At 36.0% G+C, this 22,353-nt stretch overlaps 1 protein-coding gene across 6 annotated transcripts in view; it reads right to left on the bottom strand.

Moving 5' to 3' along the window:
- The window catches only part of SCN1A (sodium voltage-gated channel alpha subunit 1), a 129,951-nt gene extending 107,846 nt beyond the window's left edge, over positions 1 to 22,105 (bottom strand). For all 6 annotated transcript variants that reach the window (XM_054258305.2, XM_054258307.2, XM_054258309.2 and 3 more), the window contains exon 1: positions 21,859 to 22,105. The gene's annotated coding sequence lies outside the window, so the exon portion shown is untranslated. The remainder of the gene's footprint in view (positions 1 to 21,858) is intronic.
- Positions 22,106 to 22,353: the final 248 nt, after the last annotated feature.

The raw sequence follows: 22,353 nt of genomic DNA, 5'->3' as shown, positions 1-22,353 counted from the left end.
TTATTAAGTACTGATAGGAGAGTAACTACAAGGGGTAGTAAGTACTGATAGGAGAGTACTGATGGGAGAGTAACTACAAAATCTAAAGGGTATCCTGGAGCTAAGGTAGAGGACTCGAAGGAGAATGAACTGGAAGGATTTCTCATACCAAGGCTTGGGTTCAAACTTCACTGGGAAAGTGTGGTTGAAGTCCTTTCCTCTACAGTAGAGCAGTTTGCTGGGTTGTCCTGGCCAGAGCTGGCCCACAGTTGGGTCATAGTTGGGCAAGCAGAAACAACCCTTTAGGGCACAGGTGAGCTAAGGTTGGTGGCTGAGCCTTCAGAAGGAGTGGAGCACTGAAGTGAGCATGTGTCTGTGTTGGCAGTGTACAGTGTCTCTGTTGGGAGGACTGTGGCAAAGTGGTCACTAGGCCCCTATAAGGAGGCTGTGAAGTCACCAACAGACTGCCCCATCTGGGCATGTGATTGAAAAAAAACACCATAAGTTGACATCACACAAGCACATTGCAAATGGTCCACATTGCTAATGATCCAAGTGAAATCAAAACATAGCTTTAAGAACCAGGAAGAGAAGCCCCTTCCTCTTTCAGTGACCCTTCACTGCCCTCTACTGACAAAGAGGAAGGTCATGTTCACTGTCAAAGACAAATGCTTTAAGTGCCCAATCCACTGTTACTGGTTAGATACCTAATGGAGTTAACATGAAATAAATTGGTAACTGTCATGTCTTGTATATGAATATTATTATTTGTAGTTTTCTAAATCACAGATTGTACTTCTTAATGGCTACATGTATTTTATTTATATTCATCAGAAACTTAATGCTTATTCTTTGCCCTTAATTGCTTTTATAGACCAACATGGAACCAAATTTGCTATCGTACAGACTGTTGATCTCTTCATCCACTAGCCCTTTTCTGAAACAAAAAGCAAGCAATCTTTGAATTCACATAAGCATTTATCTGAAACTGTATTACTTGATGACTGACTCTATCTTCCAGTAAATTTGCTTGTGAATATGTCTTGATTTTTGTTTTAGTCCATAAGTGCTTTCTTCACTGTTTCATGCAAGGTATTTTACCCATAAGAGTCACAAAATAATTGCCGAATTAAGTAATAAGATACTTAGAATAAAAATACCATCTCCTAAAAGTGAGAAGTTACAAAGCACAATAGTTCAAAATTCCAAGTTATAAAAAAAATCAAAAGTTAAAATACAGAACATGTTACAGTAATGAACATTGTATGGTAAAATTGATGTAATTTACTGGAAAGTATGAATTTTATAGTAATCAAATATTTTCCTTAGTATTTAGATATCTGACACATGTAAAGTAGCAATGGTTCTTATTCTTAATTATTCTTGAATACATAAAAAGAGAACACAACTTGGCTAACAATTTATATCAAATCAGCTTTGGGTGCTAAGATAATTCAATTTGAAAAGAATAATCATTTCAACAACCAGTACTAGATAAATCAGATATTCACATGCAAAAGTAAGGATTTGAATCTGTGGATAACAACATACAAAAATTAAATCAAAATTCATCACAATTTTAAATGTAAGAGCTAAAACTATGTAATTCTTTAAAAATATGAGTAATTATTGGTGCACTTAGATGTGATAATAATTTTTTAGCTACAACACCAAATGCATAAGTGGTCAGGAAAGAACACTGATAAATTGCACTTCATAAAAAAATCATTTGTACTTCAAAAGACAACATCAACAAAGTGAAGACAATCCACAGAATAAAAGAAATTATTTGCAAGTCATATATCTGGTAAGTGAATATAACCAGCATATATGTATTTTAAAGCTCTTACAAGTCAATGATAAAAAACCCCAAAGAACCTAACTATAAAAATAGGCAGATTTGGGTAGATATTTGTCCAAAGAAGATAAATGCCTAACCAACAAGCGCATTAGAAGATGTTCAACATCATTAGTTATGAAGGAAATGCAAATAAAAAACCCAATGAGACATCACATTACACATACTGGAATGGTAATAATAATAATAATAACAATAAAACAGATAATCACAAGTGTTGGCAAGGATATAGAGAAACTGGAACCCTCATATACTGTTAGTAAGAATGTAAAATGGTACAGCTATTTGTAAATACACTGGTAGTGTCTCACAGTGTTAAACATAGATTCATTATATGACCCAGTAATTTCACTCCTAGGTATCTAACCAAGGTAAGTGAAAACACATATCTACATGAAGACTTGTATGAAAATGTTCATAGCAGCCTTATTAATAATAGTCCGAAAGTGGAAAGTACCCAAATGCCCATTAGCTGGTAAAATGTGGTATATAGGTATAATGGAGTATGACTAGTTAATTAAAAGGAATGAATACTGAAACATGGTATTAGGTGTATGAATCTCAAAGACATTATGTTAAGTGAAAAAAGAGAGTCACAAAAGATGACACATTGCATGATTCTATTCATATAAAATGTCTAGAATAAGCAAATGTACAGGGACAGCAAATAGTGGTTGCCCAGGACCGGCAGTGAAAATAGAGTGACCACATGTGGGCATCAAGTTTCTTTTCAGCTCAGTGGAAATGTTCTAAAATGAGATTGTAATAATTGCTACACAACTTTGCATATATACAAAACAGCACTGAACTAACAAGGAGCTAAAACCACAATGATAATCCTGTAAGCAGTGATAATTATTTAATTCTTTTCTTTTTCTGTTTGAATTGGTGTCTTGATAATTTTTTATTCTTTTCTCCTCTACAGGATTTCAAGAAGTTTAGAACTTTACAGAAATAATAACAAAAATTACAGCATTTGATTGATAAAATACATCTTTTAATAACTTTCATTTTGTCTAACGTCAAGAATAATTGTTCATCTTAGTATGTTTATTAATTACTCTTGGTGTTATGTTGGGCATTATAGTAGGGAAAAATCTTTGTTCCATAATTTAGTTTGGAATTTTGGATTCTACTCTGACTAACTAGGCACACTACTGAATTGGCATTAAGATAAAAGTACAGGTAGATAAGAACATTGATTTCCTTGAGATCAGTAATTTGAAGCTTCAACATGTTATGCAATACATTGAGAGTCTCGAAGAAGTAACAAATGCCATTTAAAAAATAATTTAATATACTTGGTGCGCTCTTATCATAAGAAGTACATATACACATACCTTGGCATATTGTACTTCACTTTATTTTGCTTCACAGATACTGTGTTTTTCACAAACTGAAGTTATGGCAACCCTACATCGAACAAGTCTGTTGGTGCCATTATCCAACAGCATATGCTCACTTCATGTCTCTGTGTGACATTTTGGCAATTCTTGCAATATTTCAAACTTTTCATTATTATTGCATCTGGTATGGTGACCTGTGATCAGTGATATTTGATGTCACTTTAGTAATTGTTGAAGGATGGCAAGAATTGCACCCAAATAAGAGGGAGAAACTTAATTGGTCTTATATCTGCTCTCACTGTTCTACCAACATGCTGTTCCCGTCTCTCTTCTTCTCTTTGGGCTTCCCAATTCCTTGAGACACAATAATATTGAAATTATTCCAATTAATAAACCTATAATGCGGGTGGTGAGGAGGTGGTAACCATTAATGGGTACAAAAATGTAGTTAGATATAATAAAATCTAGTATTTGATAACACAACAGAGTTATCACAGTCAACAATAATTTATTGTATATTGAAAAGAACTAAAAGAGTATAATTGGAATATTTGTAACACAAAGTAATGATAAATCCTTGAGGTGATGCATACCCCATTTATGCTGAAGTGATTATTGCATATAGTATGCCTGTATCAAAACGTGTCATGTATACCCCTAAATGCATACACCTACTATGTAGTCATACGAATAAAAATTAAAAAAGAAATCTCTACAATGGCCTTTAAGTGTTCAAGTGAAAGAAAGAATTGCATATTTCTCACTTTAAATCAAAAGCCAGAAATAATTAAGCTTTGTGAGGAAGACATGTTGAAAACCTAAACAGGCCAAATGCTAGGCCTCATGAACCAAACAGCCAAGTTGCAAATGAAAAAGAAATATTCTTAGAGGAAATTAAGAGTGCTACTTCAGTGAACACAAAAATGATAAGAAAGTACAATAGCCTTATTGATGATATGGAGAAAGTATGAACAAAATATCAAACCAGCTAAAACATTCGCTTGAGCCAAAGCTTAATTCACAGCAAGGTTCTAACTGTCTGCAACTCTATGAAGGCTGATGGAGGTAAGAAAGCTTCAGAAGAAAAGTTTGAAGCTGGCAGAGTTTGGTTTATAAGGTTTAAGGAAAGAAGCTGCCTCCTTAACATAAAAGTGCAAGGTTTAGCAGTAGGTACTGATGTAGAAGCTGCAGCAAGTTATCCAGAAGATGTAGCTAAGATCATTGATATGGTGTAGTTGTGTCCCCACCTAAATCTCATCTTGGTTGTAGCTCCCATAATCCCTACATGTCATGGGAGGGACTCAGTGGGAGGTAATTGAATCATGGGGGAGGGTCTTTCTCATGGGGGAGGATCATCATGATCTTGTGCTAGTGAATAAGTCTCATAAGATACGATAGTTTTATAAAGGGGAGTCCATCTACACAAACTTTCTTTACCTGCCACCATGTAAGACATTCTTTTACTCTTCCTTTGCCTTCCACCATGATTGTTTGAGGCCTCCCTAGCCATGTGGAACTGTTAGTCCACTGAACTTTTTTGCTTTATAAATTAGCCAGTCTCAGGTATATCTTTATTAGTAGCATGGAAACAGACTGATACAATCATTGATGAAGGTGACTACACTAAACAACAGATTTTCAATGTAGATGAACAGTGATTCTTCTGATGGGATCTGAGCAAAGTAAATTGAAAACCATCTGGATAAAATTCACCATTCCAGATCCCATTAAGAACATTTATGATTCATGGGAAGAGGTAAAAATATCAACATGAAGAGGAGTTTGGAAGAAATCAATTCCAACTTCCATGGATGACTTTGAGGGGTACAAGATTCAGTGGAAGAAGTAACTGTAAATGTGGCAGAAATAGCAAGAGAACTAGAATTAGAATGCAGCTTGAAGATGTGACTGAATTGCTGCAATGTCATGATAAAACTTTAACAGAGGAGAAGTTGCTTCTTATAGATGAGCAAAGAAAGTGATTTCTTGAAATAGAATCTACTCCTCGTGAAGATGCTGTGGACATTGTCGAAATGACAAAAAAGGATTTAGAATAGTACACAAATTTATTTAATAAAGCAGTGGCAGGGTTTGAAAACGTTGACTCCAATTTTGAAACAAGTTCTACTGTGGGCAAAATGCTGTCAAACAGCCTCACATGCTACAGAGAAATCTTTTATCAAAGAAAGATCAATCAATGTGGCAAACTTCATTGTTGTTTTATTGTAATAAATTGCCACAGTCATCGCAACTACCACCTAATCTGTCAGTGACCATCAACTTCAGCAACTACCACCCTAATCTGTCAGCGACCATCAACACCATGGCAAAACTCTCCATCAGCAAAAAGATTATATGACTCACTGGAGGCTCAGATGATTGTTGGTATTTTTTAGCAATTAAGTATTTTTAAATTAAGTTATGTACTTTTTTTTTCAACATAATACTATCACTTACCTAGTAGCATATAATATGGTGTAAACATAAGTTTTATATGTACTGGGAAATAAAAAAACTTGTGTGACTTACTTTATCACAATATTGGCTTTTTTTGTGGTGATCTGGAACCAAACCTGCAATATCTCTGAGGTATGCCTGTATTTGGTCTTAGTCCTTGCTTCCCGGTACATAGCTCCTATAACCCTTGTTATTTCCTGACTGATATGGGTCATAGCAGCATCTTTCTTATATTTGGCCTTAGTTTCAGTTTTTGACATAAGAACTTCTATAATCCTTAGAATCTCTGGAAAGTCTTTTTGTATGCTAATGAGATGACAAGTGGCTGGGACAAGTGGCTGAGGCCCCCTAGACAGCATCAGGATTGGAGCTAGTCACCAGAAAGACTCCCATCTGCAAGGGATGGGCTAGGGGCTGAAGAATAAGCTAATAACCAATGGCCAGTGATTTAATCAATTATGTCTACATAATGAGACCTCCATAAAAGTTCTAAATTATGGAGTTTGGATAGCTTCCCCTAACCTATACTTTCTGCTATGTGTCTCTTTGAGGCTATTCCTTTATAATAAACTGGCAATAGTAAAATCTTAAATTCTGTGAGCTCTTGTAGCACATTATTAAACTGGAGGATTTATAGCTGGCCAGTCAGAAGTTTCAGAGGTCTGGGTCTTGCAGCTGATGTTTGAAGTGGGTCGGTTTTGTAAGCCTGAGCCATTGACTTGTGGTATCTGAGGATAATGCCAAGTTATTCTTGAATTGAACTGTAGGACTCTCAACTGGGTGTCAGAGAATTGATTGGTGAGGGAAACAAAAACAAAAACAAAAACAAAAAACAACCCTCACATTTGACGTCAGAAGTGGTGTGGTTAAAACAGTAGTACTTGGCTTATTTTTAATTTAGAATCTAAGTACTTACGAGTACATATCTTAGCACCTAGTATTAAATATACTAGTTTCTCAATGCATGTTTGTTAAATGAATGACTAGTAAATGAAAAAAGAATGAGACAATTATTTCTTGCTCTGACGAAACTCCTGACTGTTTTACTCCAAGGCCCAATAACTGGGAATATTACTATAATAGCTAAAAGAATGCTATTGATTCAAATTATTTCCTCTCATCTGTCTGTTAGCTTGAGCAAGCAATATATATACTAATCAAAAAAATAAAACAAAATGATAGGTTTGCTATAATTTTAAATAATTTCACATAGTACTCTATACAACTAAATTTCATATGCAAGGTAGTCAACTGTTTTAATGGTCAGGAAGCTTTTGTCTTCAAAATGGCTGAAGTTAAGGAGGTCCAGAGAAAAGGTAGGCCTCAGGCTTGGTTTATTTGGTGGTTTGGTTGTTTTATCAAGGACCCATATACTGTTCACGTCTCTGTACCACCATCCTCAGTGATGGCTGAGCAAGTTGGCTGTTGAGACCAAAGGGTATAACATCTGAGAGCCAACACTTGGAAAAAGACTGTTTTTTCTTATAGCTCTTTCTTCAGAAAGAAGTAAGTTTTTTGAAAAGTCTTGCAACAGACTTCCCTCACATTTCATTAGTTAGCGTGAGGTCACAAGCCCAGTGCTGAAACCAATCATTGGCAAGAGCAAAGAGATCACCCCTAAACAAATCAGACTGCTCCTAGAATTGCGTCAGTTCCCCATGACCCTTGAAAGTGCCTAGGACGGTGGCATCTGCACAGAATTATAGTTCTGTTATGAAGAAAGAAGGCGAGTTAGAAGAAAGCAATTTTTCTTAGGCTATTTCAAATGACCTTCAAAATCACGGCTACTTTTAAAGTTTTGAAATGGTAGATTATCCTCTAAGAATTAGATGCATAAACCAAGGTTATTGCTAGAGGGTAAGAATTACAACACTTCAAGATAAAATACAATGGAGACTTGGAGAGGTGGTAGGTGCAAGGCAGGGTGGATGATAGGAGGTTGCTTGGTGGATACAATGCACATTGCTCCAGTGATGGATACACTGAAGGCCCTAACTTCACCAAAATGCAATATGTCAATGTAGCAAAATTGCACTTGTATGCCACAAACATATAGAAATTTTAAAAATTAAGATAAAATAATAAAATTGTTTTTCACACTGTAATGTTACCTTGATTTGAGATATAATGTGATCCTTGGATCTCATGGAGGATATTAATAATTCTCTTTCTTAGATAATAACAAACCTGTAACTATCCATATTTTAAAAATAAATAAGAGCTTTATAATGGTTACTACCACCTTACCTCCCTTGCAGATGTCATATTATTCAGTATGCTCATCAAAGATAGATTTGAATGTATATTTTAAATTTCTTAAAAACTTTGTATCAAGAAGTCTAGGAAGAAAGTTGTTTTCTGTTGGAAAGTGAACTATTTCTGAAAAATCAGAAATTAGTTAAACAATGCAATAGTTTTCAGAGTTGTTCAATGTTAATATATAAATTATTTTGCCCCGTTTCTGAAAGCAAGAAAACATCTGAGAATATTAAAGAACTAGCCCAAATGGGTTCATTTTGAACAAATGGCAAGAGGAGAAAAAAATGAATGAAAGTAGTGAGCCAAGCTCTTTGTGTAGAACGGGAAGGAGAATCAAAAAGAAAGAGAACAAGTCCAATGTAAGAAACCATGCACCGGAATTGTTTCCTTCATATTTAAGCTTTAGTTGACTGTATCTTGTGTGTTTGACATGGAATTTATTGGCCTTCTCTTTCTTTAATCAAGAAAAGCCTAAGTTTTGGGCTCTGTTTATACAAAAGATGATCTTTGGCTATTAATAGAAATGTAAAATGTTGGGTATTTTTAATGTGATATTTAAATTTATTTCAAAAGTAATGATCCAACTAAACAAACACAAAATATTCATGACTATCAAAATAATTAAATAAATGTAAAACTCTATTAGGAAATATTATGAACCCATTAAATTATACTTCTGAATTATTCTAATGGCATTGAAAAATGTTTAAGATGTAATACCTGCTACAAAATCGAAAACACCATAGGAATCCCATTATTCAAACAAGAAGAGAAATGATTTAGAGCAAAATACTAACATGTTAAAAACGATATCTTATTATTGTATGGAAAAAATCACAAATATTAGTTTCTTCTTCATGCTTTTCTAAATATTTGGTTTTCTATAATATCATTAATACATTTTGTAACTATAAAATATAATATTTGAATAATTTTTTTAAAAATTAGACTCAAGCAAAGACCAAAGAATGCCTCAAAATGAGCTGGGCATGGTGGCTCATGCTGGTAACTTTGGGAGGCTCAGGCGGATTGATCACCTGAGGTCAGGAGTTCAAGACTAGCCTGGCTAACATGATGAAACCCTGTCTCTACTAAAAATACAAAAAATTAGGCCAACATGGTGGTGCATGCCTGTAGTTCCAGCTACTTGGGAGGCTGAGAAAGGAGACTTGCTTGAACTGGGGAGGCAGAAGTTGCAGTGAGCTGAGATTCCCTCATTGCACTCCAAGATCTGAGCAATAAGAGCAAAACAATGTATAAAAAAAAAAAAAAAGAAAAAATAGAAAAAATAATGCCTCAAAATGATAAAAGGAGAAGTGATCAAATTTCTCAGACACTGAATAAGCAAAAACAGCTAAGATAATACTTTGAAGAAAAAATGCCCTCAGAATTACTTTGGAAAGCAGTGTCTAATCATAGTATATATGAGTAGTGCAATACTCATAGTATATATGTTTGGAATAGGAGTTTGGAATTTGCATAAGAAATAAAATTATTATATGCTTCAAGTATATTTTTACAAAATAGTATTTGCAAAAGCATCCTATATAATATAAAACTGTCAGGTATTAATATTAAAGGTAACACTAAAAATGTTTTTGTTTCGTTTCATTTTCATTTAACTATTTCTATTGAGAACCCAGAAACCAAAAACTTAGCCACACCAGACAATATGCTGCACTGTATTGCAAAGAAGGTACAGCATAGAAGAGGAAGCGGAGAAGCAGAGGAAGACAGGGAAATAAGCACAATAAAGTGCAGTGGGGGATATGGTAGAAGTCTATACAGGACATAGACACAACACAGAAAGAAATTAATCATACTTGGGTAAGAAGAGGTCATGGCTTTTCAGGCAGAAAAAAGAGGCAGTAGCAAAGACCTAGAGACAGAAACAGCTTTTAGTGTTCACAGAAATGCAATTTGTTATATCTGAAAGACAAATGGTAAGGTAGATAGACTACGGGGTAGGAAACAAATCCAGACAGCTCACGAAAGCCATGCTGAATAACTGAATAGCTTTTACTCCAGGATATAACTTACAGTCTTAAAAAGCAGAGATTTGGCCCACATGTTTGAAAGGTCAATGCTGCTGCTGTGGAGGTCAGGTTCTAATTGGGGGACAGGGAGCGAGTTAACATTTAGAAAAAGACCAATAGAAACTTCTTACATTGGTTGAGGTGAGAAAAGATAAAAATTCTAATAAGAGTATTAGAACATTTACATTTTATAACTCTCTGATTTGCTTTGCAACAATTTTTACTCACTTTTCATAGAACTTACTGAACTAAACTGATGATGTATGCATCTGATATTATAATAATAAAAATGTACTAACTTGCATAATGTGACAAATACTGTCTCTATCCTGCATAATTCTGAGGGACTGGATTATCTGCATTATAATAATCTCAACTAATACAATTCAACATACCTAATCTGAATAATTTATTAGATAATCTGATAATTTATCAGATTCAGTGTCCCAGAATCTGATGAATTATCAAGTTCATCCTTGTCATATTATAATTTTTTTTTTAGTATCAGGACTCCTTTTTATTGATTGTTAATATTATTGAGGAAACAAAAAATTCTTTTCTAAAATGAGTTTAATGTATTGCCATTTATCATGTTAGAAAGTAGAAAAATTGCAAGCACACTAATTAATAAATTGTAAGTGCTAACCACAGGCCAAAACAATAAATTTCTAGCAAAAATAACCATATATATAAAAGAAAAAGATCTAATGAGATGAGTGATTGGCTGGGTAAGTTATGCAGATCTTCAAAATATTGAAAGATTTCATTATTCATCTGTTAATATTACCACTAATAGCATCAGAAACCCTGTAAATTTTGAGAAGCTGCTGAGCTCATGATGACAGATGTATCTTTTTCAAAATAATAATTTTCTCTTGAAAGGCCAAATTTTGTCACTGACAATAAATACTGTCAAATGTATTTGTAGAATGACAGTCTCCATTTATTTTCAAAAATACACCTTTTCAATATCTGTTTGAATAATCACAATTTGTCTCTCAGTCATTTTTTAAAGTAAAGATAGTGTTCTATAAAAGTGTAACTAGTTTAGCTTGCAACTCAGACAACTACCTAAGTGCTTTACCTTGAGACAAGCAACATCAGAGTTGACATACAGCAGATGTTCTTCATGTGTATTTTGTATTTCTTAATGTATGCTGAATATTAAAAACATGTACTTAATGGTATAGAAATTAATTAAATAAAATTAATTTTTACTGTTTTGTCAAAGACATTCCTTTAGTGCAACTGTCTTTAATTTTATTTATTTACTTGTTTACTTATTTTTACTGCAAATAAATGACAGTAAAGAATACAATGACAGTACAGTTTGTTGTCACTGTCTTGATAAGTGTTAAGGCTGGGGGTTTTCATTGTTCTTCCAAATGTCAACACAGTGAAAAAGGTAAATAATGTTTTTGTGTAATTACGAAAATAGTTTTGACTTGATGAATTTTTTAAAAAGTCTCAAGGGAATGCAAGAGTGTCTGTTTTGAAAATAGCTGCTAAAATCACATTAAACATTTTTTGATTTTTTAAATTATATTATATATGCATCAAAGACGATGAATATTCTGAGAACATGACTGTGAAAATATGTTTTCTTAACTTACTGAATGGAAGGATTAGAAATGAACAGAGTATGCAAAAACAGAGAATAAAACAAAATGCCTAGGAATGAAGAGAGAGAGAGAGAGAGTCAGGGAGAGTAACATAAAGTGTGGTCCCAGAAGAGATACAGCCAAGATTCCACTTTTTGCTATTCCACAGACATTTCAGGAAGAAAAATCACAGTCCTATTTTCTTTTTTTTTCTCTTTTGAGATGGAGTCTTACTCTGTTGCCCAGGATGAAGTGCAGTGGCTAGGTTCTTCTTAAGTGAGCTCAAACTTCCTTTTGGAACGTCTTCCAAAGGCACTCTTGTCTTCATTCATACAAGTTGGTCTATAACCCTTTAAAGGCCTTAAATATTAGTGTGCGACCTCACAGGCTCCTCAAATCACCTGAAACCTGAAACGCTGAGGTCCAGGTGCCACCGAAATGATGGTATTCTAGACCTGATACCAGTCTGTTTTCTCCTAGGTTTCATCCCAACACACTGACATACATAGCTCAAAATACCACTGGCCTTTTTAAGTGGCATATCACATTCCAAGGTAATATCAAAACTGCTGCCTGGTAGCATTTGTGAAGTCTCAAAGTAACTCTTTCCAGGATTTTCAAATCTGCTGAATTTCTTAGACTGAAATATGTATGTGACAGAATTCTCTTAGCTTTCTTTCCTCTACGAATATGTAATTGGAAACTCTGAGTTCTGGTTTTTCATCTTTAATCATTTCTCTTTAATCTTAAAACTATGAATATTTGTTTTACTATAATCTAGATAATCAGTCCCCAACCTTTTTGGCACCAGGGACCGGTTTTGTGGAAGACAATTGTTCCACAGACGTTGTGGGGAGTAGGGGCTGGAATGAGAACCTCATAAGGAGGGCACAACCTAGTCCCATGCACGCAGAGTTCACAATAGGATCTGTGCTCCTCTGAGAATCTAATGCCACTGCTGATCTGACAGGAGGCAGAACTCAGGCGGTCATGTTCCCTGGCCCACTGCTCACCTCCTGTTGTGTGACCCAGTTCCTAACAGGCCAGGGACCGATACTGGTCCATGGCCCAGGGTTTGGGGACCCCTGATCTAGATATTACTAGGTTATAGCATTAAAAATCTATTCCTCCTCACACAGATTTCTCTCTGCACATCCTCAACACAAATAATTTCACATCCCCAAATGCAGCATACCCTAATAATTACCTCTCTTACTTCATTTTGCCACCTTTGGCTCATTTTCACTTATCATTTTCTTTGATAATCTAGTAACTTGATTTTGCCAACTTGATGAATTTGGTTCTAAATAGTTTAAAATTTTAAGTACACACTATGTCAGTATTTACAGATGCTTCTTGTTTATTCTTCAGTATTCTAAATTTTTCAATATGAGGTCAAGTTTTGCTAAAACAACCCATTGCAAATAGTAGATTTTTCATAAATATAAGATAATTTTTTGGAAAATTTATGCCGAGCTTTAAAGAGAAAACTTGGGTTCCAAGTAACATGATTTTCAGAACACCACCAATTTGGTATTTCAAGTCTAATTTTATATCAGACACATTTTCAAAGCTTTTCCATTGTTACAAAATTTTCAAAATGCTGTACTTTTATTATACAAGGTTTGTGGCCTAATTTTATTAATATTCTAAGAGATAAAATATTCTAACATTTAATTGTTTAATCAATAACTTGAACTAAATTTACTACTTTGATTAAAGACACAATGAGTATCTTTGCATGAAATAGATTTACTAAATTCTATTTGAAAACTAATGTACACTAACCTTTATTCCAGTTTTTAAGGCAATATATGGTTATTTTGGACTTTTTTTTAAAGAAAACAATACCAAAGTGTTTGAAAAAATAAATTATTAATAATGATAACTTTGTTGTGTAAAATTGCAAGTTATTTTATCTACTTTAGTGTTTTATATTTTTGTTTTTGCTTTATGTGTTACTTGCGCTTTATGTATGACTTTTGTCATAAGAAAAAATATGATGTAATAGTCTATTTTTTAAAACAAAATCTTTATGAAGAAGAAAACAGAAATTCTAATTCTGTAAACCAGAGGTAACTATTATATTATTGGCAAACTTTTTCTAAACAAAAATATGTTAGTTTTTGTTCCATAATTGAGACCATACTATATGTACACATATATGTTTTCTGGTACTTTTTAATATATTATTATATCCTGGGCAATTTTGCATAGAATTAAATATTCCTTGAAACATTATGTTAATGGCACCATAATATTCCATCATTTGCATAGACTATATTTATTTTACCATTTTTTCAACCTTTCAACATTGTGCATGCAGATTGTTTTTCCTTTTCTTTTTTTGAGACAGAGTCTCACTCTGTCATCCAGGCACCAGGCCAGAGTGCAGTGGCATGATTTTGGCTCACTGCAACTTCCACCTCCCGGGTTCAAGTGATTCTCCTGCCTCAGTATCCTGTAGCTGGGACTACATGTGCACATCACCACACCTGGCCAATTTTTTCTATTTTTAGTAAAGACTGGGTTTCACCATGTTGGTAAGGCTGGTCCCAAACTCCTGACCTCAGGTCATCTGCCCACCTCAGCCTTCCAAAGTGCTGGGATTACAGGTGTGAGCTGCAGTGCCTGGCCTATGTAGACTGTTGTTAATGTCTAAAATTTTGTTTGGGTCAATTTAGTTTTCTTACATGGGGATAGTTTTGTGGAACTGTCATTCAAAGGGTCCAGTTTACTCTTAGCTAAAAGGATCAGATGCATGACCCAAACTTGACCAACCAGACGTTTACTTCCTGGAACTTTGGTGTTAAACATGAATGTCAGGAAAAAAAAAGAAAGAAAGAAAGAAAGAAAGAAAGAAAGAAAGAAAGAAAGAAAGAAAGAAAGAGAAGCCTGAAAGCAGTTGAGCTGATTCATTCTAGATTATAGCACTTTACAGAAACTAATAAAAAGTGCAACAACTGGGTTATCTGCTCTTATAGTTTTCTCTGCTCCTGGCATTTTTCACTCTGTGAAACTATATAACTACTCCTCGACTCTGTGAACTGTAATATCTTTTGAAGACATTGCTTTTATACTTAAATTAACCTGACTCGGTATCAGTTTCTTACTGTAATAGTTTGACAATTTTTTTACCAATTTCCCATGAATACCTAATTTTATATACTTTTCTGTCACTTTCCTCATTGAAATAAGCATCTTACTTCTTATCACAGATAATGAATGTAAATGTGACATTAAAGGCATACCAGTGGAATCAATGTCACCATCATTTTACTTCTGCCCCCACTTAGTCATCATGCCTGTAATTACAAACCTAATTAATTGCCTTTATTAGAATCTTAACACACACAGATAACTCCTTATTATCCAGTAGGAGGAGGGTATGGATAATTAAAATCCAACATTTACAAAATAACCACAATAAAAAACATACCAATTTAATCTTCTTTGGTTATGATTTTAGTCGTCATCAAGTACAAACAAAGACAACTATTAGGGGCTACATTATATTCTCCCCAAATCCATATGTTGGAGTCCTGAACTCCTGTACCTCAGAATGTGACTGACTGTACTAGGAGTCAGAGCCTTTGAAGAAGTGATTAAGTGAATGAGACCTTTAGGTTGAACCACAATCCAATCTGACTAGTGTCCTTAAAAGAATATGAAATGTAGACACAAAAGAGACACCAGGGATGTACTTGCTCTGAGGAAAAGCCAGACATGAGCAAACCGAGTAGAGGAGCTTTAGACGACACCAAACTTCCCAACACCTTGTTATTGAACTTCAAGCTCCAGAACTGTGATAAATACTGTTATTTAAGCAACCCAGTCTATGGTACTTTGTCCTGGTAGCCCAAGTTGACTAATACAAAAACCAACCCTATTTGAATGGCACACTATTCAAACTTGAAAAATCTCAAGTTCAATAGTTTCCCCAATGGTATTTACGAAACAAAAGCAAACAAGCAACATATATTACAAAGAACATGGATAACATTTGTATAACTTTGGGAAAGAATGTGCAATACAGTTTCTTTGAAATAAATAGTAACCTTTTCCTGGAAATATTTCCTTATTACTGAACTGTGTATGATTATCTCCTTAAATTTTCTGTAGAGTCACAAATCAATGTTTCCAATAATAAGAAGAAAATATTTGTCCTGGAGTTAGATCAAGAAAGTGTTTAACAGTTATGGACCAGTTTGCTGATTCTTTAAAGTTATGTGGATTCTCAAGAACAAAGAATCTCACTGACCTTTTCTTTTCTTTCTTTTCTTTTCTTTTTTTTTTTTTTGAGATGGAGTTTCGCTCTTGTTACCCAGGTTGGAGTGCAATGGTGCGATCTCGGCTCACCGCAACCTCCGCCTCCTGGTTTCAGGCAATTCTCCTTCCTCAGTCTCCTGAGTAGCTGGGATTACAGGCACGCGCCATCATGCCCACCTAGTTTTTTGTATTTTTAGTAGAGATGGGGTTTCATCATGTTGACCAGGATGGTCTTGATCTCTTGACCTCATGATCCACCCTCCTCAGCCTCCCAAAGTGCTGGGATTACAGGCTTGGGCCACCGCCCCCGGCCCACCTTTTCTTAAAAGATGTATCTCTAGCACCCAGTATAAAAAATAATTGATGCTAAAATCATAAATGCATGAACAACAATGTTAGTAAGACAACTCACTGAGGAAAGAAGAGTCTTTTCAATGAATGGTGCTGGGACAACTAGATATGAACAAAGAAAAGAATAATGCTGACCCCTATCTCACTATATATACGAAAAGTTGACTCAAAATGAATCCTAGATCTAAATGTAGGAGCTAAAACCATACAACTGGTTGAAAAAAAAAAAAGAAATAAATGTTTATGACCTCAAGTTAGGCAACGGTTTCTTATATATAAGGCTAAAAGCACAAGTGACAAAAAAAAGTAATAATAAAGTAGATTCTTCATCAAAATTAAATTAAAGTTTGTAGGTAGAACACCAAAGGAGGAATAGGAAATACGAGAACCAAAGGTTTTTGACCATTTAAAGAGATAACCTAAAAAGTCAAGTCGATTCTAAGTTAGAAGAGAAGCAAATTCACATTTTCTAGAGAAGAATGACAGTGTCAATAGGTAACTGAGAATGAGTGGAAGCAAATAGTGAAGAAAAATAAAAAGGTAAGTCCTTGGAATGTGAATTTTGAAGGAAAAAAACATAACAACAAAAGTTTTAACACAGATGAAAATGAAAGTTGATGTTTATCCAATTATTTTGAAATCACATTCCTACTGATTCATTTGCAAAAAAATGATTTGCTCAAATCCCTCCGAGCAGCTTCTGTGTCCTGGCCTCCATGGGGGATGTAAGCACTGATTTTCATCCTTAATGTTTCTTTCTTGCCTGCACCTCGTCGGTTTGATCATTTCTGGAGGAAGAAAGACTGCCTGGGTGACTGGGGTTGTTTATTACTGATAGTATGTAGCAATATAACCAATGATCTAATTCAAACAATGTTTTTATCAAATGGTATCTTTCAATATTTAAAATTTTTTTTTAAGTTTTTAGACTAGTCAAGAGCAGTAGTGAGAAGAAGGGAAAGAGTTGTATAAGGAGTTTCATCTGTAACTGACTCTGAACAACCAATTGAGATAACTCACTACCTTTGGACCAGTCCTTTCCAACATTTTTGAGGCAATTTCACTGCATTCTAAGAACTGCAGAATTTTTTCAGAGAACTTTACAAACTGTCAAAACTTTTTTGTGTGTGTGAAAATGACTGATTTATATTTTTGCTAACCTAGTAATTTGTTAACATTGAATTTTAAATTTATTTAACAAAACTCTTTGATTTGTTCTAATTCCATTTGACCCATCAATCCCACTATTGGATATATATCCAAAGAACTATAAATTGTTCTACTATAAAGACACATGCACATGTATGTTCACTGCAGCCCTGTGTACAATAGTAAAGACCTGGAGCCAACCCAAATGCCCATCAATGATAGACTGGACAAAGAAAATGTGATACAAATACACCATGGAATACTACACAGCCATAAAAAACGATGAGTTCATGTCCTTTGTACGGACTTGGATGAATCTGGAAACCACCATTCTCAGCAAACTCACCCAAGAACAGAAAGCCAAGCACCGTATGTTCTCACTCATAGGTGGGTGTTGAACAACAAGACCATGTAAACTCAGGAAGAGGAGCATCACACACAGGGGACAGCTGGGGGGGTAGGGGAGAGACAATGAGAGGTGGGGAGGGAGGGGATGGTGGGGAGGGATAACATGGGGAGAAATGCCAGATATAGTATGCACCTAAAGTAAAATAAATAAATTATTAAAAAAAAAAAGTCAGGGGCAATTAGAGCCCTAAGCCCAGTCTTCGAGATTCCAAAGATCTGGCTGGACACCTCTATTATGCTATTTCTGTCTGTTTCTGCTACATATAGGATGACTTACAGAGTTCGTGCCACTATTCATACTTGTGACGCACTTCACCTTTCAGGAACTTTTATTCACTCCATCTTTGGCCTCATTCAGATTTCTGCTTAAATATCTTCACCTCTTTCATTATTTTGTCACTGCATGCCCTTCTCATCATCACTATCTCCTTATCTTGCACTATTTTTCTTAAAAAAAAAGTCCATTTACTAATATTTCTTTGCACATTGATTTGCCTATTGTCTAACTCCATTACCAGACTGAAAGCTGCATGTGGGTAGGAATTTAGTTTTATTCACCACATTCCCACACCTAGTACACAGACCCTTCTATCTTCTATTGTATAGAAGAGTGCCTTTTTTTAAATGATCAAATGGCTGGGTATGTTGGCTCACTCCTGTAATCCCAGCACTTTGGGGAGGTCAAGGCAGGCAGATCACTTGAGGTCAAGAGATCGAGACTAGCCTGTCCAACATAGTGAAACTTGTCTTTACAAAAATACAAAAATTTACTGGACATGGTGGCACTCACCTGCAGTCCCAGCTACTCAGGAGGCTGAGGCAGGTGATTTGCTTGAACCTGGGAGACAGAGATTGCAGTGAGCCAAGATCGTGCCACTGCACTCTAGCCTGGATGACAGAGTGAGACTCTGTCTCAAAAAAACAAGAAATGAACAAACAAATGGAGTGGATTTGGGTAATCGTTCTAAAGCAAACTATTTCTGGAATTTTGGCATGTCAGAAAGCAGACGCATACAGCTGTCATGTACGACTGCACCAAAAGAGTCCTGAGTCTCTTGGCTAAGCTGTAGCTCCACAATCACATGGATAATGAGGAAATGTCAAGAGCATGGACTCCATGGCCATGCTGTGGCTGACCTGCCTGGGTTCCGCACTTACTACCTGTATAACCCAGCAAGTTAATTGAACCTCACTGTGCCTTGGTTTTCTCACCTGTACAATTAACAATAGTACCTACCTCATAGGATTAAATGAGATCATATTTGCAAAGTACTGCTTAGGATAGTGGCTGGTACAGAGCAAATTCTACACGTTTTTGTTAAATAAAACAATAAATAGAAATCTAGGAATGTGGACAAAATTTAAAAGTTAGAAAAGCAAAATTTGGGGCAGCTTGGAGAAATTTGGCATAACTTATTTTTTCTGATCACAAGTGCAATGAGAATAAATTTCTTCCCACCCTACCCTAAACTAATTAATCTAAATTGAGCTGGAAAACATGTTTCATTCACTAATTAGGATTTCAAAGGGAAGTGACAGCCTTACAGGTCACAGGCTCATTGACCCTAAGGGTGACCATACAGGTCACCTTCAATTGCTGATTCTCTCCCCCCGCTTCTTTGGGATCTGTTTCTCCCAGCCTCCCCCTTCTGAGGTAGCTGGAAGAACACAGGCTTTGTGCCCTTTGGCAAGTACAGGGAGAAAGTAGTAGGTTCAGCCTCTCCAACTGACCAGGAAGAAAGCCACACCTTTCAAGGTTCCCAGGCTAAATTTCAGAGGGATGCTTTTGTGTGTCACTGTCATGCTTACACCAACATAAACCCTTGGGAAATGCCTTGTCAGTGAAGTCGTAGAGGTGACACCAAGCAAGCCCCAGTTTTTGCCTTCTTCGTCAGCAATACACAGATGAAGTGTTCTTATGTTTACCCTCCCTGAATCTCTGGATTCCCTGATAGTACCCTGTAAACAAGGAACTAGAATGTTTCTTACTGGATTCCTCTGTTGGTGGTGATAGCGTTTACTTTGGGTCACTAGTGGGTCTGGTTGCCCCTGGTACCTCTGGTTGGCACAGCAGAATCCTGGCTGAGCTCCTCAGTACCTTCTTGAATGCTGTATAATTAATTAGGCTAACACTTGTGCCCCCTCTGCCCCAACCCATAGATTGGGAATCCTTCCTGCCATGTCTTAAAGAGAAATTTTCATAATAAACGAGTATCCACACAGCACATTTCCTAGCAAGAGGGGCATGTAAACAAAGCCTATTAGTATTGGCAGCAAAATCTAATGTGTTATTTTTACCAGTATGAGCACTTTGGGTATCCTGTTCTCCTGTACAAATATTTGAAACAAAACAGACAAACAATGTGAAGGGAGGAGGAAGAAAAGCCACACAAATGAGTTACAGTGAGTTTAATGAAAACTAATTCCATTGCCGGGTCCCTGTAATATAACCAGCCACTTGTGCTCTGTTCTAGTGGTTTATGATGTTACCTCACCCTCTCCACGAAATTGGTTTCCCGTAAATCTCTATGGCCATTCATTCCTGTCTACACATTATGTTCCTAAAATAGACACCAGCTAAAAATCTCTTCCAGGAGCTTTGTGAAGGAAGACCTAAATTGCAACACTCCTCCTAGAAGAGAGATGTGATTTTGTAATTGCTTCAGAGCAATTACAAAAGCAACAACCATAAAAGAGAGTTTTAAAGGAGTTTTTTTTTTTTTTTTTTTTTTTTTTTTTTGCCATAGTTATTCTCCTGAAATGCACAGCTGAGGGGAAGAAAAGTGTCAGAACGTGCAGAAGCTCCCAGTTGCATCACCCCAGCGTGCCAGGTATTGCAGCAAATATGAAAGGTAAGCTACCCACTTCTCTGGGCAGGAGAAACTAAAGCAGGAATCACCAACCCTAGGATGGAATTTTCCTATTTCTGTCTGGCAACATCCTCTTGGGATGATTTAAAGTGCTTTTTGGAGAAATATGCTCTGTTACTATACTAGCACATCAGAAATACCATGTGAATCTGCAAATCAATAGAAAAAGAAGCCACATTTTATAGGTGTGATAGCTATAGCACTTGGCAATTTGCAAGTTTGCTACTGCGCTAAGAAATATTTAGTCACATGCACATATTGACGGCAAGATACCATGCCTTGACTTAATTGTTGCATTGGGCAGGAAAAGAACCTACCCACCACTCTAGACTGATTTGTTTAAAAGGAATAACAGTTGCCAGTAAGTAACCAAAGAGAACAAAAAGAAATGAGAAGTAAAAGTGGCAAGTGTATCGGGTCTTTAAACATATACCTCAAACAGGTAGGAGTCAGGGAATCCGTGATAACAAAGGCGTTTGGACAAGCCTCACCTCCACCCAGAAATAATTCTTGTGCTGTTTGGAAAAGCAAGACGGTTCACACTAGGAACCAAGCAGCATCTGCAGTATCATTGCTGATTGTGACCTCTGTCTAAGTAAAAGTAAGTCAATCTTTCCTATTTGGCATTGCATGTAAAAGGGGACTCTACCACTTCCCTCTAGCTCCTTTTTTAGTGTGGCTCGCTAGGAGTCAGTGGGGAAAAATCATTGCCCTCTCATTGTCCAAGGCATGAGGCATTTCTTCTCAAAAGACCAGCCTCAGTCTCAGGAAGCTGAATACCCCTGCAATGCTAGGCTCCAGCAGCAGCCCTACTGCCTTCTTTCTTCCTGTGGAGTTAAAACTGAGATCTAATTTTTGCTCTGTCCTTAAGAACAATATGACCTCTATTCATAGCCAGCTAGTACACTTCCAAAGCATCAGTGAAGGAGGGGGCTTCGATAGGATCAAAGGAGACCTTGAATAGGATAAAGGCAAGCAAAGGCAAGAACTGGTCAGGTGCCAAGCTATTTCAGGCCAAAGAATCCCATCTTCTACCAAAATGCTGAACTGCAAAACAAACCTGATTTCAGTTCATGGAAGGTTGAGAGAGGAGGGGGGAGGGGAGGGAAGGGGAGGAGAAGGGGAAGAGAGGGAGGAGGGGGACACTTGGTCTGAATACACATACAAAAATGGACTTCCTGCTCTGCCCAAACTGAATTTCCATGGGCTCTTTTTCCAAAGGAATAACTGGAATGAATACACTTAAAATCTGGATGAAACAATTAGATGGCTTACCTGACTAAAAGGAAAATTACCCATCTGCAGTGAGAAACAGCATTTCCCAAAGACGAGATGATAACAATGTGCCTTCAGTTGCGATTGTTCAGATTCCTTCTTGCAAAAGGTGACAAAGTATTTACGAGGGCTGCAGTCTCACTGGGGCAGAACACACAGACACACAAACACACACAAACGCACACATACACACATGCACTAGAGACCTCTGCAGTATCCTCTCGGCTTCATCCTCGCTTCACTGTATGGTACCTAATACAAATCAGCAAATAGCTTGTTTCAAAAAAAAAAAAAAAAAAAAAAAAAAAAGTCAAGACAGCACCTTACATTACATCGCCATCTAGTGGCTAAATATTAAACACTTTCTCACAATCCAGATGTATGATTTCTTCCTAAACCTCTTTTCTCTCAGCCTCCTTTTTTTCTCTTTTCTTTAATCTCTCACTATTGCTTCTCTTTGCTTCCCAATTGCTATATAATATCATGAACTTAATG

Source organism: Callithrix jacchus, chromosome 6 (genome assembly GCF_049354715.1).
Source record: "Callithrix jacchus isolate 240 chromosome 6, calJac240_pri, whole genome shotgun sequence".
NCBI classification, from domain to species: Eukaryota; Metazoa; Chordata; class Mammalia; order Primates; family Cebidae; genus Callithrix; species Callithrix jacchus.
Note: the sequence above shows the minus strand (reverse complement) of the source record. Positions and strands in the feature narration are given on the sequence as shown.